Below are 14,658 nucleotides of genomic sequence, written 5' to 3'. Positions count from 1 at the left end.
TCAAGGCCACCAAGATGGGAAACAGTTCCAGGAAAGCAATATTACTCGTCAGACCATTCTCATGCCACCATGTCGGCCATTTTTGTGCCGACCATTTTGTGCCAAAGATGGCGCCAAAACCTATGCTCCCTGCTGAATCTGTCCATAGCCCCAGCTCTTCAGAGGACACGGCTGGTTTATTCCAGACGATTCGACCATTAAAGTCCGCCAGAAATGCTAACCAAATACGCATGTCCTGGCGGACCTCTGCCGATAGTCTCGTGCGATGATGGCCCTCTTTTAGGCCGACCATCGCTTGGGCAATTGAACGGGAAAAGGGGCGGGCCATTGGTATCACCCTCAGGGCAAAATTCAACTGTCCCACCAACTGTTGTAATTGTTGCAGCGTAACTTTAGATGCATTTATACACACTTGCAGTGCAGCCCTGAACTTCAACACTTTGTCAGCTGGCAAACGGAAACAACCCTCCCTGGAGTCCAACTCGATCCCCAGAAACTCGAGGCAAGTCGTAGGACCCACTGTTTTACCCGGCGCCAATGGCACACCAAACTGGTTCATTAACACACAAAATTCGGCCAAGGTCCGGCCACATTCAAGATCCCCGGCTGCCCCAAGAAACAGAAAGTCATCAAGGTAGTGCATTACATATTGGAAACCCGTTTTCTTTGTGAAGACCCATTGTAGAAAACTACTGAATTTCTCGAAATAGGCACAGGATATAGAGCACCCCATCGGCATACACCTATCCATGTAATAACAACCCTGAAACATGAATCCCAGGAGACGCTGGTCGTCTGGGTGTACCGGGAGCAATCGGAACGCTGACTCGATATCTGACTTCGCCATCAGCGCCCCGGGCCCCAGGCGATCAAAAATGGCTACGGCCTCATCGAAGGATGCGTACCGCACCGAACACACTTCTGGATCGATTGCATCGTTTACAGAAAGACCTCGTGGAGCTGACAAATTATGAATCAGTCGGAACTCACCTGGGTCTTTCTTGGGGACTACCCCTAAGGGAGAACAAACAAAATTCTGAACCGGGGGTACACTAAACGGGCCGGCGACCCGACCTCGGGCAACCTCTTTACGGATCTTATCCTGTACTACGTGCGTATGCTGCAGGACGGAAAGTTGATTTTTGCACTTCTCCACACCCTGAAAGTCCCCTACCGGGATGCGGAAACCATACGAAAAACCGTTCCGCAGCACCCCAGCAGAAGTACGATCCGGGTATTCACTGAGCCAGGGAATCATCGCCAGGGTATCAATCGGGGTTGGTAAAGGCGCCCCTCGGACTACGTTAGACCTGTTTGGCGCCTCCTCTCCCCCCATTATCACCCGTTCTGGCTCTGCACGTGGACTCAGGATGGGACGACCCGCAACCACTACATTCATGTTTGAATTTACACGATCCCTGGGGTCTAGTACATTTACCTCTGTTGAAATTAAAGCAGAAACCCCTTTTTCCAGTATTGCCGGCAGGTTTCGAGTAATCGTCGGTACCCGTACCTGATCGAAAGGGCGTCCCCGCATATTGCCGGGAGGATTCGCCAACATTACTTCCTACCAACGGCATTTTTAACATTCCTGTCTCCTTCATTTTATCCCAAGTCAAAGAATCATAACAATCCCAGGTTAAACTTTTATTATGCTCCTTTGCCTTTCTGAAAAGATTATCGTAACAGAACCAATGGTTACCCTGGTGCGATGTCGAGTACCCCATGATTCGCGATTGATAGATTGGAAACTCGGAAAGCAACTCAGGCCTACGTTCCCCCATGATTGACGTAAAAATTCCCCAAGCATTGCCCCAATTGCCAATATTCTCATTCACTTTAAAGGCGGCCATTTTTGCGCGCCAAACACTCGGATGCATGAGATCCTTCTGACTCTTAACATGCTCTACCTCATAATGATCAACAAGCAATGAGAAAATGTTCACATACTCCCCCGCCCAAATCTTTTCCTTAATTGCCAAAGGAACATGTTGACCCAACTTTTCTCTACAAGAGGGTGTTGACTCATCCCTCGCAATCGGCAATGGCCGCTTACCTGCACCGGACGCTGCCTCTGTGGTCGCAATCGTCCCTGGTGTCTTGTCCACTACTGCAGCCGGCACGGACACCTTGGCTGCCTCCCGTTTCTCACGCAATTGCTTTATCAGCGCCTGCGCGTCGACAGCCGTGGCGCCCTCGTTACCTTTACCCAACCACGCTGCCAATTGTGCTGCCAGCTCGGGCGGCATATCATCCTCGGACACGGGGGTGACCACAACGGGAATCGGATTCCCCTCCTCCGGCACGGGAGTTGGTGCCTCGAGCGGGGCACTGGGACCCGGGATGTCTTCTCCCGCTGCTCCCCTCCTGGGCCTCTTGTTTTTCCCTCCCGGGGCTGCTCCCGCCAAAGGACGTTTTGGTCCCCCTTCCTCGTTCTTATCCACCCGCTTCTTTAGTTCGGACATCTCCTTCATGAGAACACGCAGCATCTGTTCAGTAGTCATGCGTTTTCCCACCTTCTTCGGCATTCTCCAACAGAGTAACTGTAAAACAAACAAGAACGATTAAAACGCTCAAAATTGGCTCTTCGTTCCGTCTCGAGCTCACGGGCAGCGAGGAGGTGCAGCTTCAGAGCACAGGAACAAGAGGATGTCTTCTGGTCTTGCGTCCCTTTTTATCCATCTTCAGGGCGGGCGTAAACCCGCCCCTGCCTGCCCCGAGGGCGTGGCCGGCCGCGTCAGTGTCTAGGCCAGCCCACTCTAGGGCGGGAAAAAGCGCGCCCCGGCTACGCCACTTCGGGCATACCAGCAGAGACGCGCCTCCCGCCCAAAATGGCTTCCCGGGGGGATCGAGGCACTCTGCCATACGTTCGGGGGGACCGAGTGGTCGCCCCTTTCCAAAATGCCAGTTCTGTGTGTCAGATCTAGTATGTAATCCCACTCTTCGGCATTTCACATGTGTCCAAAATCATTATATATAGGCTGTTCTTTGGGACCTACAAGTGACAACAGGACTTCTTTTGGGGTCAAATATGTACCACCATGATGCAGGGATGCACCCTGTGACTCTAGTCCCACAACATGAGCAACATGTACGTAAGGGGGAGTCACTGCCCCTACATTCGTATATGCTTTCACACTTGATTGATCAGTGACATGACACGTCTGTGTGCAGGAGGTTTTTATTGTCCCTCTGCAATGTGAAGGGGAGATGGGGTTTCACAGCGTGTTCCATGTATCCTTCCGCATTGGTGCAGTTTACATGCAGATTGCATGTTAATGTACATTGTGACTGTTTGTTAGGAGATGCCTATTTGATGCGGGACAATGGACATTTGTTCTACATCACGGATGTGTGGTTGTACTCGTACATAGTCATCTCACCATTTCTTCTCTCTGCTTTTCTGGTGTATTTCCCCGCATGATGTGTGGGAATTGCAGGACTATCGCTGGTTATTGCTAATTTTTGTATCGCGGTTTGGGACATCACCGTTTTTTTCGCGTTTGTCTTCTTTGTGTGGCGTTGCGTTGATTTTTACCGCAGTCATTTGACACGTTATCGTAAGACTATCGCATGGTACCGCTGTGTTGAGAATACGATAACCCAGCGCTATTTTCCTGCGATGGACTGAGATGTGAAGAGTTGCATTATGCAAATTTTGCAATAATTATCACACTATCTTGAGAATATTCCCCCTCATGGTGTGCATTAAAAGAAGGCAAGACCTTATAGACCCAATTAACACATCGAAGACAAGCGACAATGCGGATATGTTGTACAACTTGCCACTGTGAGTCCTTTGGGCCAACCATTGATTCCTGGGTAATTTCTATGGTGGGTTCAGTTGTTTACTATGCCAATTAGATAACAAGTACTCAGTTTAGGTACCTGGCCCACCAGGAGTAGCAAAGTTAAGCAGTCAATGAATCTCTAATAGTGGGTGGTGAGTTAGAAATTCAGATACAGTGTCATAATAAATAAAACACAAACAAAGTCCAGCCAGAGAAATTAATACTACCTGGGGCAGATTTCTCATTCCCTATCAGGAGGAGTAACAGAACTATGGCTGCCTTCTGAACAAAACTGACATCCGTATCCAGCGGGGCATTTCTTGGCGAAAGCCGGGTGGAGTTGGGTGCTGTCATGTCTCGCACATGCCTCAGCCCCCAAGCAAACCAGGTTACAGGGATGGCCATCTATTTCTTTATTCTTCTTTTGTCTCATGTGCTCGCAGGCACGTCCTCCTTCCTCCCTGCTCGCCTTAAACTGTGCCCAGCCCCTTACCTGACCGAAAATGGTGTTAGGTGGCTGGCATCTCACATCATTCTTGTGCAGGTTCACTGCTTTGTACATTCTTTCCATGAGAGTGGAACCCATTGCTGAAGCTAGAGAACCCAAATAACGTGATCAAGGAGTGCTTGGTCGATAGGAATACAGCCTCTAGGAGCCAAACATGGTCACAGCGTCTAGGTCAAATACACAGTTAAAAATCAAGATATGAAGGGGCTCCATTTGGGGATCGACTTATGACATCAATTAATTTTAAAGTGCTTACATGCTTGCCGTTTCATAACACGAGGCATTGCGGCCAATTTTATCCAATGCTTTAACTTTTCTCATTCTTGACAACAATTGGAAGTCCTCAGATCAACTACAAATTGTTTTTTTTCGATAAACTATTCAATTAGGTTAGGGTGCAAGATATAGGGAAACAATGTATTGCAGTGGATATTTGACACACTCCTCTTTTTTTTTATTGCCCTGGTGGCAAAGTGGGACTGAGTGGCCGATGTTTCCATCAATAGTCCAAAAACCAGTAAACTACAAGAATAGATTATGGAACCATAGTCTGTGGTCAAAGGTTTTAGTGGCAGGTGTAAATGAACGTATTACTGCAGAATTCTCTCGCTTGAGTGCGGAGAAATCAGCCGTCATAAATACTGCTTAAGTAGGGTGGCAGGGCAGTTGGAAGCACCCACAAAAGTGTGTTTGTGGCCATTACCAAGCTTTAATCTCTCTCTTTGCCACCATAGGTCTGGAGTAACTCCTCGTCCAGGGTGGGATGGGGAACAGATCACCCCTCAGAATTGTTCGGCTTAAGGGGAATGGGCTTTCTCCACTGGGAAATTGAAAAATAAAAGTGTGAGTATGTAACAGCAGGTCCATTCCCTTAATTCGTAACTCCATGCTATGTAGAATTCTGCATCGGGGAAATATATCACTTAACATTCCCTCTAGCACTCTTGGAAACCAGCATGGAGAGTTTGTCCAGGCCTAATGATTATACCACCTTGTATTATATCAGCTGCTAGATTGCCTCAGTCCAACAGACGCTGAAGACAGCTGTCTTAACATTAACTTTGACCTCATGTGTATCCATGCATGTGTTATCAGATAAATGTCTGTAGTCATCACTTTGAATAATTTGACTGTCCTCACTGTCCGTTAAAGAGGGAACTTGTCCTACAATGTCTGAATTCTCTGTGTTGTTGGAGTTGCCACTGCATTCACAATGTTTATTTCCATCGCTAGAAATTTCATTAGCTGCACGAGGATATGAAACGTTTCACTGTGATGCCTAACTGCTATAACAACTTGTTTGTACTATTCTGATATTGTAGAAAGGCATTCTCCCCCTCCAGCCAATCCTCTAGGAATGGGTACAAGTGAATTGCTTGTTACTTTAGATGTTTTGCCACCAATAAAAAAATGTTTGTGAACACTTCTGGTATTGATTTTATTCTCTGGGGAAGAAACATGAATTATTAATGCTTGCCACCTACCCTAAAGCAGAGGCATTTGCAACCACTGGTGTTCATAGGGATGTGTTAGTATGGACTCTTGAGGTCAATTATTGCAATGAAGTCTACAATTTCTACATTCTTGAAAGGTAGACATTTTACATTTTGATGTATTTATGCAGTGATTCAGAAGGTACGAGTCAAATATTTGCATGATGGAGCCATGGCACCTGGACACCTAGCCTGCCACTTGCCTGTGGCTTCCAATTGCTGATCCAGTGACACTGTAGCTGCCTGAGTCCCCCCCCCCTCCAGGTTTTCCCACTCACAATTCTTCCATCCAACAGAAGCCCCACCCACGCCAGGACCTACTTAATGCAGGCCGTAGCGTGACTGCCTCAAAGGCAAACCAGTATGTGCACTTCCGCGCCTGGGCCGCACCCAGCACCTCGACCCGGCCCTTCCGAAGATACACCATCGCCGAGCTCTACACCCTTGACTCAGGATGCTGCAATAAACACTGCCACTGCACTGACCCACACATCACGGACTGCATTTTTCCTGCAACAACTGCCACTTCACCTGCCACAGCACAGACACCAGTCCACCGAACAGGCCCACCAAAAACACACCACAGACACCACCAGAACAAAAACACCAACTCACATGCGCCCTTCTCAACACAAGCTCACTATGAAAACACACCACTGTGGCAAAGACATGGAATGAGCTACCATTCCATTTACAGACCTCCCCATCTCTACCAGAGTTTCAAAAGTCCCTGAAGACCTGGCTATTTGGCTAATCAACTGGACTCTGCCAGCGCCTGGATACCTTCATGTGTGACAAGTAGCACTCTACAAATCTGATTGGCTGATTGATTAATTGATGGCTTTTCGGGAGAAACAAACAGATGTAATAAGCCCATAGCTGCCAAGGTTTCAGATTGCTGTGTGTGACACTTTCATAATTTCAGTGTAATTATGAGTGACATTTCAATGACTATGAGTGACACTTTCTCGCGAGCAAAATCAAGCACTGAAGATGAGGGAAACACATAAATATCAGAAATGACAGCCATTTGAGCAATTAGAAACTCTAAGAAGATCTTAAAACCACTCCAAAGCACCAGAAATGGAAGCACAATAACCAGAGATAGACTGCGTGACTGCAGTTCTCAGTAACGGGGGCGGGGGGGGGTGGCAGGCAAGCACTGTAGCTGCTCAGAAGAGGATCTTATAGATCTGATCATTCATGACTGTGCAATAGCCTAAAAAGCTAAGTTTATAGCATAGCATATTCACAGTGCTTTCTGTAGAAGACTGGGACCCCATAGCACTATAACACAGTTGCCACTGTTTACCACTGTGCCAACCAGTACTGTAATATGTTTCTATCTGGTTAGGCCCAAAACGTTTGACTCTGGCGCAGACAGAAATCACCACACATCATTCAGAAGTGTGGCTCAATGGTTAGAGGCGGCAGACCCGAAAGCTGAGATCGGCCCGGGACCAGGGTTCGATTCCCAACGCGGCAGGGTCTTGGGTCAAAATGTCCGCGGGCCTGATAATTCTCACCTCGGCGCCTACTCTAACCTTGGGTTCCACTCTGCAACTCTGGGCAATAGCTTGCTTAATCTTCTTCATGAAGACCTGTTGGCTTTCAGACAGGCTTTCAAAACTTGGCTTTTTAGGCAAGCCTACCCATAGTTAACTTCTGCCTCTTTCTGTTGATATGTTATGTCTCTGCAAATCTTCCAACAGCGCCATGAAGCCTACGGGCGTACGTGCGCTCAATAAATTTTATTTAACATAACATAACGGCCCCTTCAACGCCGGGGATGCCTGGTCTCACCTTGGGGGTACCCAGAAGGGACCATCTCACAGGGAAAGCCAGGACGAGTTCCCCAGCGGTATACAGCGCCGGGACGCCCGCGGTGTGGGCAGCTGTGCGCTTTACAAGTATACAACATTTACATTTACACATACATAATATTCATTCTTACTGTGAAACAAGTTAACCCCCAGCATTTTGGAAGAATAACATGCCTCTTGTGTAAACTATCTGGAGTATTTGCACTGACCTAATACATAGCTGTCAAATTTTGAGACTGCCTATGTGTGACATAGCCATATATTCAGTCTTCTGACATGTTACATATAAATGTCTTAAGTGTAGCACTTTTAGTGATGCATGAATGCCCATGTTGTGGTATGAAAACTGCCTCAAAACTGCCCTATGTTCCTAAAGTGCCTACACAAGATCACCGACCTGCTTTCTTTTACCAACAGGGTCATGTGGCAGATATATTTAGCATCATAATAACCAATAAAATATATGTTTGGGAGCATGACTATAGTTTAATAAAGTTGAATGTGAAGTCTAGTATACATTTCAGTTAAAACAAATGGTTTGTTAAGCCATTACAGTTAATCAATGACAATGCGTGGTAATCTCAGAGAGCAGCCACCAAAAAAACTCGGAATCCCTGTGCCACTTTCATGAAAGCAACATCTGGTCCATCACCACGGATAAACTGTAACAGGTTACAACATACGTATTTTAAAATGGTAATGATTAACATGGAAAACGAAATCTGAAAGTTTCTTTTAAGAATACACGCATTTGCCAGTTTCAAGAGAAAACTATCCAACGGTGGCGCTGTGCAGAAGGTTAATGATGGATCATGTATAGTGGCTTTAGTAAAACTGTGTCAAGTGAACGTTTAGCCAGCACAGCGAAATCATGTTACATCAGCCCACCGGTCTGAGAAAACTGTTGTACCGTAAATGTTGTGTGTGTCTGCGTGCCACTGACTGCCCACCTTATGTGCAAGTCTGTGTGTGGCTGCAAGTGCGGGTTTGACTCTTGTGTGCGTGGAACTTGTAGGAGGTCGCAAGGGAAGCCGAGCACAGATTTGCAAGTTAGTTTATTAGCACAATAACTCTTCTTTTATGCCCTCACTGACTCCAGGGCTAGGCATACTCTTATTTGAAATGAATTCAGGGGAGGACAGCTCGAGAACAGCTGCATTTAATGATTTCACGCGATGCTGGCCTGCTCCCCTCTCTCTGTGGTGACTGGCCGACCACATGATCAGGATGCCTCTGACCCTGCCGGCTCATCTTCACAGAAGTAAGACTACAACTTCGCAACACATGACTTTCAATGTTATAGACTACAACGTACAGTGGCGGCTGCCTGACCATTTATTACCTACTTGTTCTATCTCTCTGTCTCACTGTCACACAGCCGGCAGTGAGCCGCACGGCTCGGGTCTCCAGACTCTCCCGCAATCATCTGGAGGATCACGATGCCTGATGCGCGGGCCCTTTGCTGAGACTGTCTTCGGGGGGCGCTACTCAGTCCCACACCGGCCTGTCCCATCAGAAAGAGGGCACTTCAGTGCTCTGCGTCACTGGGTGCATTTTAAAATAAGCAAAACCCTTCATGTGTACTGCTTTTCACCTTAATCTGCAGGCGGGGCCTAAGCAAATAAGAATGCTTCTTCTGCAGCTTTGGGTATCACTGGTACACAGGCCTTACAATTTCATTAAAATCTCAGAATACAGCCCTTGGGTTCATTAAGTATCTGATCTAAATATATAAGTACTTGTCACAATGTGCCTAATCTAGAATAATTTCCGACCTTACCTCTACACTTCGTATTCAATTCTGCAAAAATGCATTTAGAAAGCGCGTTGGATGTTAGCTCACGCAAAAGAACGCATGGAGGAGGAAAGTGCCTTGTTTGAATGAGACAGTTGGAGAGCACCATTTATGGCACCACGAGTAAGAGATAAATTCATCGCCCATCGGTTGCCATGCTAAGATAAATAACGTGCAAACAGAGGCCTCCAGACAGTTCCGAGTGTACAGCTGTAGTTTCTAGTGACAGCCACAGCGACTCACTGCAGGTGACTCAATGGATGATGTTTTCCGTTACGGTCTCGTCCCAGCCAACCACTTCGGCGGCCGAGCGGTAAATAATAATATTACATTTTAGGCGCAGGCTGAGGGCCCGACCAGGTCACTTACTGCACTCACTGCCCAGCCACGATGTGCACTCTGTCACAGGCGCAGCCTCTCTTCTGCTTCATCCAGGCTGAGGCAGCTGCTCGCCAGTCGAGTCGAGTCCTCTGGGCCCCCCCGGGCGCGGCCGCTCACAGGCCTTTGATCAAAGCTCAGCTGACTGTCGCCGGCTCGGCTGTGGCCAGGTCAGCAAGGTGGGGCTGGGCAGGCAGCAGTGTTGCGGCGCAGCTGCCCGCCGCAAATGAATCGATTCTTTCCCCCTTTTGCACGGCGGCGGGCGGCCATGAGACTCGAGTCTGTCTCTCGTGCTGCCTGCTGCTCACTCGGATTCCCCGCCACTTCTGCCAGCCTACTTCCTCTTCCGGTCGTGACGGCACATCCAAATTAAAATCCCGGCCCCCATGATGCCACGACGGTGATTGATAGCAGTGCTATCGAGTCTGCTGAGAGAGGGCAGCCCCTCCCTCCCCCTACAGTGTCAGATGAGTAAACCCCGAGCCTCCGGCGCCGATTTCAGTTTCGAGGGCGGAGTGCAGATACATTGTAGCCTCTCAGCCACTCCGAAAGGCTGAGAGCAGTTAACTATTTAGGAACTCGGGATCAGGCAGCACAGCACGTCTCGAGCAGCAGTCAGAGCGCTGGCACAGGGACCACTGGTGGCGCGCCTGGCACTGGTGGCAAAATGCATTACAATGCATTTCAGTGCGGTGATGCGGATCACCGCACTGAAATGCGTGAGTGTCACACCCGTTGCGTGACGCTTGGCAGGACTGTAAGCCCTTGGTCTAGTTAAAGGAAAAAAATCTGTTCAATCGCTCCCTTTTGGCAGGAGCAATTGCACTTAGTCCAATAGCAAAGGCTTGTGTTCCTGCCTTATTGTCGTTTTGTTTGATCTGTTATTGTGTGGCTTTTTGACATATTCTATGCAATATTCTGACTGAAGTGCTTATAGTATCTACTGATCTGATAACGTTCCTTAGGGGCTGGTATCCACAGACGTCACTTCCGTTTCATGGCATGCAGCACCGACAAACTACAGTTTAGTTACGTTGCGGGGCTGTATCTTTTCATTTAGGGACTACTTCCTTGTTTTTTTTATCACCATGGCGCCTGGTTTACGAGACGCCATGCGCATACGTTATTTTTTTCTTGCTGGCTTTCGGCGTGCATTTTTAAAAGCTTTTGTAACAGTGTTTACGCATGTTTCCATGTTAAAATGCTGTTGTGTATGCCGAAATAATGTGGGAGATCCAAATGAGACACATCGCGAAACGTTCCAAAATAAACCGGCACAGAATAAGTGATTTACTGGGATTCATCTAGCATTGCAGCCGCTCCGCCCACTTTTGTTTAACCCTCTAGCATTGTTCTCTGTGACTTTGTTCTGACATAAGTAACACCATATTTGGATGATATGTGAGTGGCAGATGACCAATTCCCAAAGGAGCATTCATGGTAGTTAAGGGGAGGAGTGATTAAAATCCATTGGTAGTCAGGGCAACGGTTCCTGCCTACGCTTCCCCCTCTGTTTACTGGTGCCCTTTGTTCTGCCTTTAAAAGGCAAGGAAATTAGGTTTCCGCTGCACAGCTCTATCTGCTCTGCCTGCCTTGGGGGAGGACTGGCATCGCACGGCCAATAGAAATTCGCTGTTTACAGCTGGAAGGAATCGGGTCTGTGCTGCGATTTCCAGCCGTTTGTTTTCTTTTGTCATACGTGCTTAAAACAAAATGCAGCCACTCCGCTTAATCAAAAGAAAATTTGATTGTGCAGATTTTACTTTCTCCAACCATGGATTTTATCGTATTTACATTTTATAAAATGTGTTTTTGCTAACTATAAAAGATATTTGTAAGCTCTATCTGAGAGAGAGGTTGTAGCCTCATGCGCCCTTCTCAACACAAGCTCTCTATGAAAACACACCACTGAGACTTGGGACTTCATCTCCACACTAATGCCTGATGTCCTCTTCCATATTGAGACCTGGCTCAACCTCACTTCTGCACCAGATATTGCCACTGCAATACCCAAATGCTACAAGATCACCCACTGTGACTATACCAACAAGCCTGGAGGAGGGATCGCTACCCAATGCACCACTAAAAAAGATGACATCACCCCACTTATGGAACACCTCACCTCCGACTCCAAACAGACAGCAAAACCACTATCAGAGTCCCCCTCACCTACCATCCTCCAGGACCATGTCGATACTTCATTGGCGACTTTATTGCTCCCCTCGCCATAGACTCCAACAACTTCATTTTCCTCTGTGACCTCAACTTCCACCTTGTTGACCACAATGACATCAGCACTACCAAGTTCCTCAACAACATGAACAACATCGAATTCACCCAACTCGTCCACAACCCAAGTAAACCATAGGCCACACACACGACCCCATCTTCACCTCCAGCGACAGCATCAGGTACAGCCACACCATGGAACTGACCTGCACCAACCACTCCATCGTGTATTTCAATCTCACCAGCCTCCTACCGCAGCTGGAGCACAGTTTCAAAGGACACATGGATCAACGGCCTCAACACCACCGATCTCATCTCCTCTAACGTTTGCTAGACCAGAACGCCAGAATCTTCAACAATTAGCTCACCAACGGCTCCAACAGCTTCGCTCCTATCGGCAGCAACACCCACAGAAGGTTGACCAAGCAGGCTAGCTGGTACACTGAAGACCTCAGAACCGCTAAAAGACACTGTAAACAACTCTAAAGGAGATGGCACACCAGCAAGGACATGACCCACAAGACAGTCTTCAAGACAGTACACAACCTCAATCACAGACATTTGAGAGAATCAAAGAAAAAGGCCTTAGCATCAAATAAGGCTCCAATAAGAACAAATAACTCTTCAACATTGTCAGAGTTCTCCACCCTTCAGCTGCAACAAACAACATTACCCCTTCATAGGAACTCTGCGACAATCTTACAAACTTCTTCCACAACATGTTCGCCAACATCTACAGAAACTTCAAACCCCAGGCCAAGGCCACCAACTTCTTCAAGCAAAACACAATCCCTGTTACCACCACAGACCTTCTACTAACCGAATGGAGCAAGCTCGCCCCACAGAAAACTGCCTCCACCATGAACTCGTTCCACTCAGGGGCTCCAACCGACCCTTGCCCTCACCACATATTCAACTTAGGCGAAGCCAGAATCAGCCACAAACGCACAACCTTGTTCAACACCTCAATTGCCACGGCCACCTTCCCCCGAGGACTAGAAACACGCAGAAGTTAACACCCTGCTAAAGAAACCAGTGGCAGATCCAAGCAAACTCAACAACTACCGACCGATCTCCCTGCTCCCAGTAAAAGTATTAGAAAAAGCCATCAACCAACAAATCTCCTCATATCTGGAACGGAAAGTCCTACTCGACGCTTCCTAATCTGGATTCCCTAGTAACCACAGCACCGAAACAGCCCTAGTTGCAGGTACCAACAACACCTGCGCCCTACTCATCCGAGGAGAGAATGCGGCTCTGATCCTCCTAGACCTCTCGGCAGCCTTTCCTTATGGGCCCGGAACACACACTCATCACAAGGTTACACAAAATAAGCATCCATGGAGCTGTTCTCAGGTGGATAGCCTCTTTCCTCACCGGAAGAACGCAAACAGTCTGCCTTCCCCCCTTCACCTCCGAACTAAAGGAAATCATATGTAGGGTACCCTAAGGAACCTTTCTCAGCCCCACCTTAATCAACACTTATGTAACACCTATGGCCAGCATTGCCAAAACCCATGGACTCAACATAATAGCCTATGCCGACGACACACAACTCATCCTCCCCGAAGACACCACCACTTCCACTTCCTCAACTGCATGACAGATGTCGCCAACTGGATGAAGGATGACTGCCTGAAGCTCAACATAAACAAGACAGAGGTACTGATTTTCAGAAACAAAAGTTTCCCATGGGAAAAATCCTGGTAGCCCTCAGAACTTCTGGACAACAAGTTAACTCTGTCTCCTCCTCCTGCTTCTTCATCCTCAGTATGCTTTGTAAGATATTCTAATTGTTACCCCAAAGCTCCAGACGCACCATCACCCAGGCCCTCATCTCCCAGCCGACTGGACTTGGGAAACACTCTATACGCAGAGATTGCAGCTCTCCTCCTGCTCCGATTACAGACCATACAGAACGCTGCAGGAAGACACATCCTGGCTCTCCTTAGACAAAACCACATCACCCCTACCTCAGGGAACTCCATTGGCTCCATGTACAGAAAAGATGCCAGTTAAAGCTCCTGACCCATGCATACAATGCCCTACACAACTGCGGACCCGCCTACTTAAAACACAGCCTGAAATTCCATCAGCCCACCAGCCACCTCTGCTCCACATCCTTTTCGCTAGCCCTCGCCTCCCTCATCCGATGTAGTAGATGCGGAGGTTGCTCCTTCATCTACCTAGCAGCAAAGATATGGAATGAGCTACCATTCCATCTACAGACCTCCCCATCTCTACCAGAGTTTCAAAAGTTCCTGCCTTATTGTCGTTTTGTTTGATCTGTTATTGTGTGGCTTTTTGACATATACTATGCAATATTCTGACTCAAGAGCTTATAGTATCTACTGATCTGATAACATTCATTATTGGCTGGTTTACACAGATGTCATACGTGCTTAAAACAAAATGCAGCCACTCCGCTTAATTAAAAGAAAATTTGATTGTGCAGATTTTACTTTCTCCAACCATGGATTTTATCGTATTTACATTTTATAAAATGTGTTTTTGCTAACTATAAAAGATATTTGTAAGCTCTGAGAGAGAGGTTGTATGAAATGCGTTACTTACCTGTAACAGCAGTTATCCAGTATTGGTGTCTTTCATAGATTCACATGCCTGAATCATTCCCCGTCGC

The 14,658-nt window shown here is 47.5% G+C and overlaps 1 protein-coding gene across 1 annotated transcript in view; it reads right to left on the bottom strand.

Annotated features, from left to right (window-relative positions):
* LOC147662632 (uncharacterized) overlaps nt 1–14,658 on the bottom strand; it is a 502,568-nt gene that overhangs the window by 9,285 nt on the left and 478,625 nt on the right. The window lies entirely within an intron of this gene.

Source organism: Lissotriton vulgaris, unplaced genomic scaffold (assembly GCF_964263255.1).
Source record: "Lissotriton vulgaris unplaced genomic scaffold, aLisVul1.2 SCAFFOLD_897, whole genome shotgun sequence".
NCBI classification, from domain to species: Eukaryota; Metazoa; Chordata; class Amphibia; order Caudata; family Salamandridae; genus Lissotriton; species Lissotriton vulgaris.
This window is presented reverse-complemented; position numbering and strand designations above follow the sequence as displayed.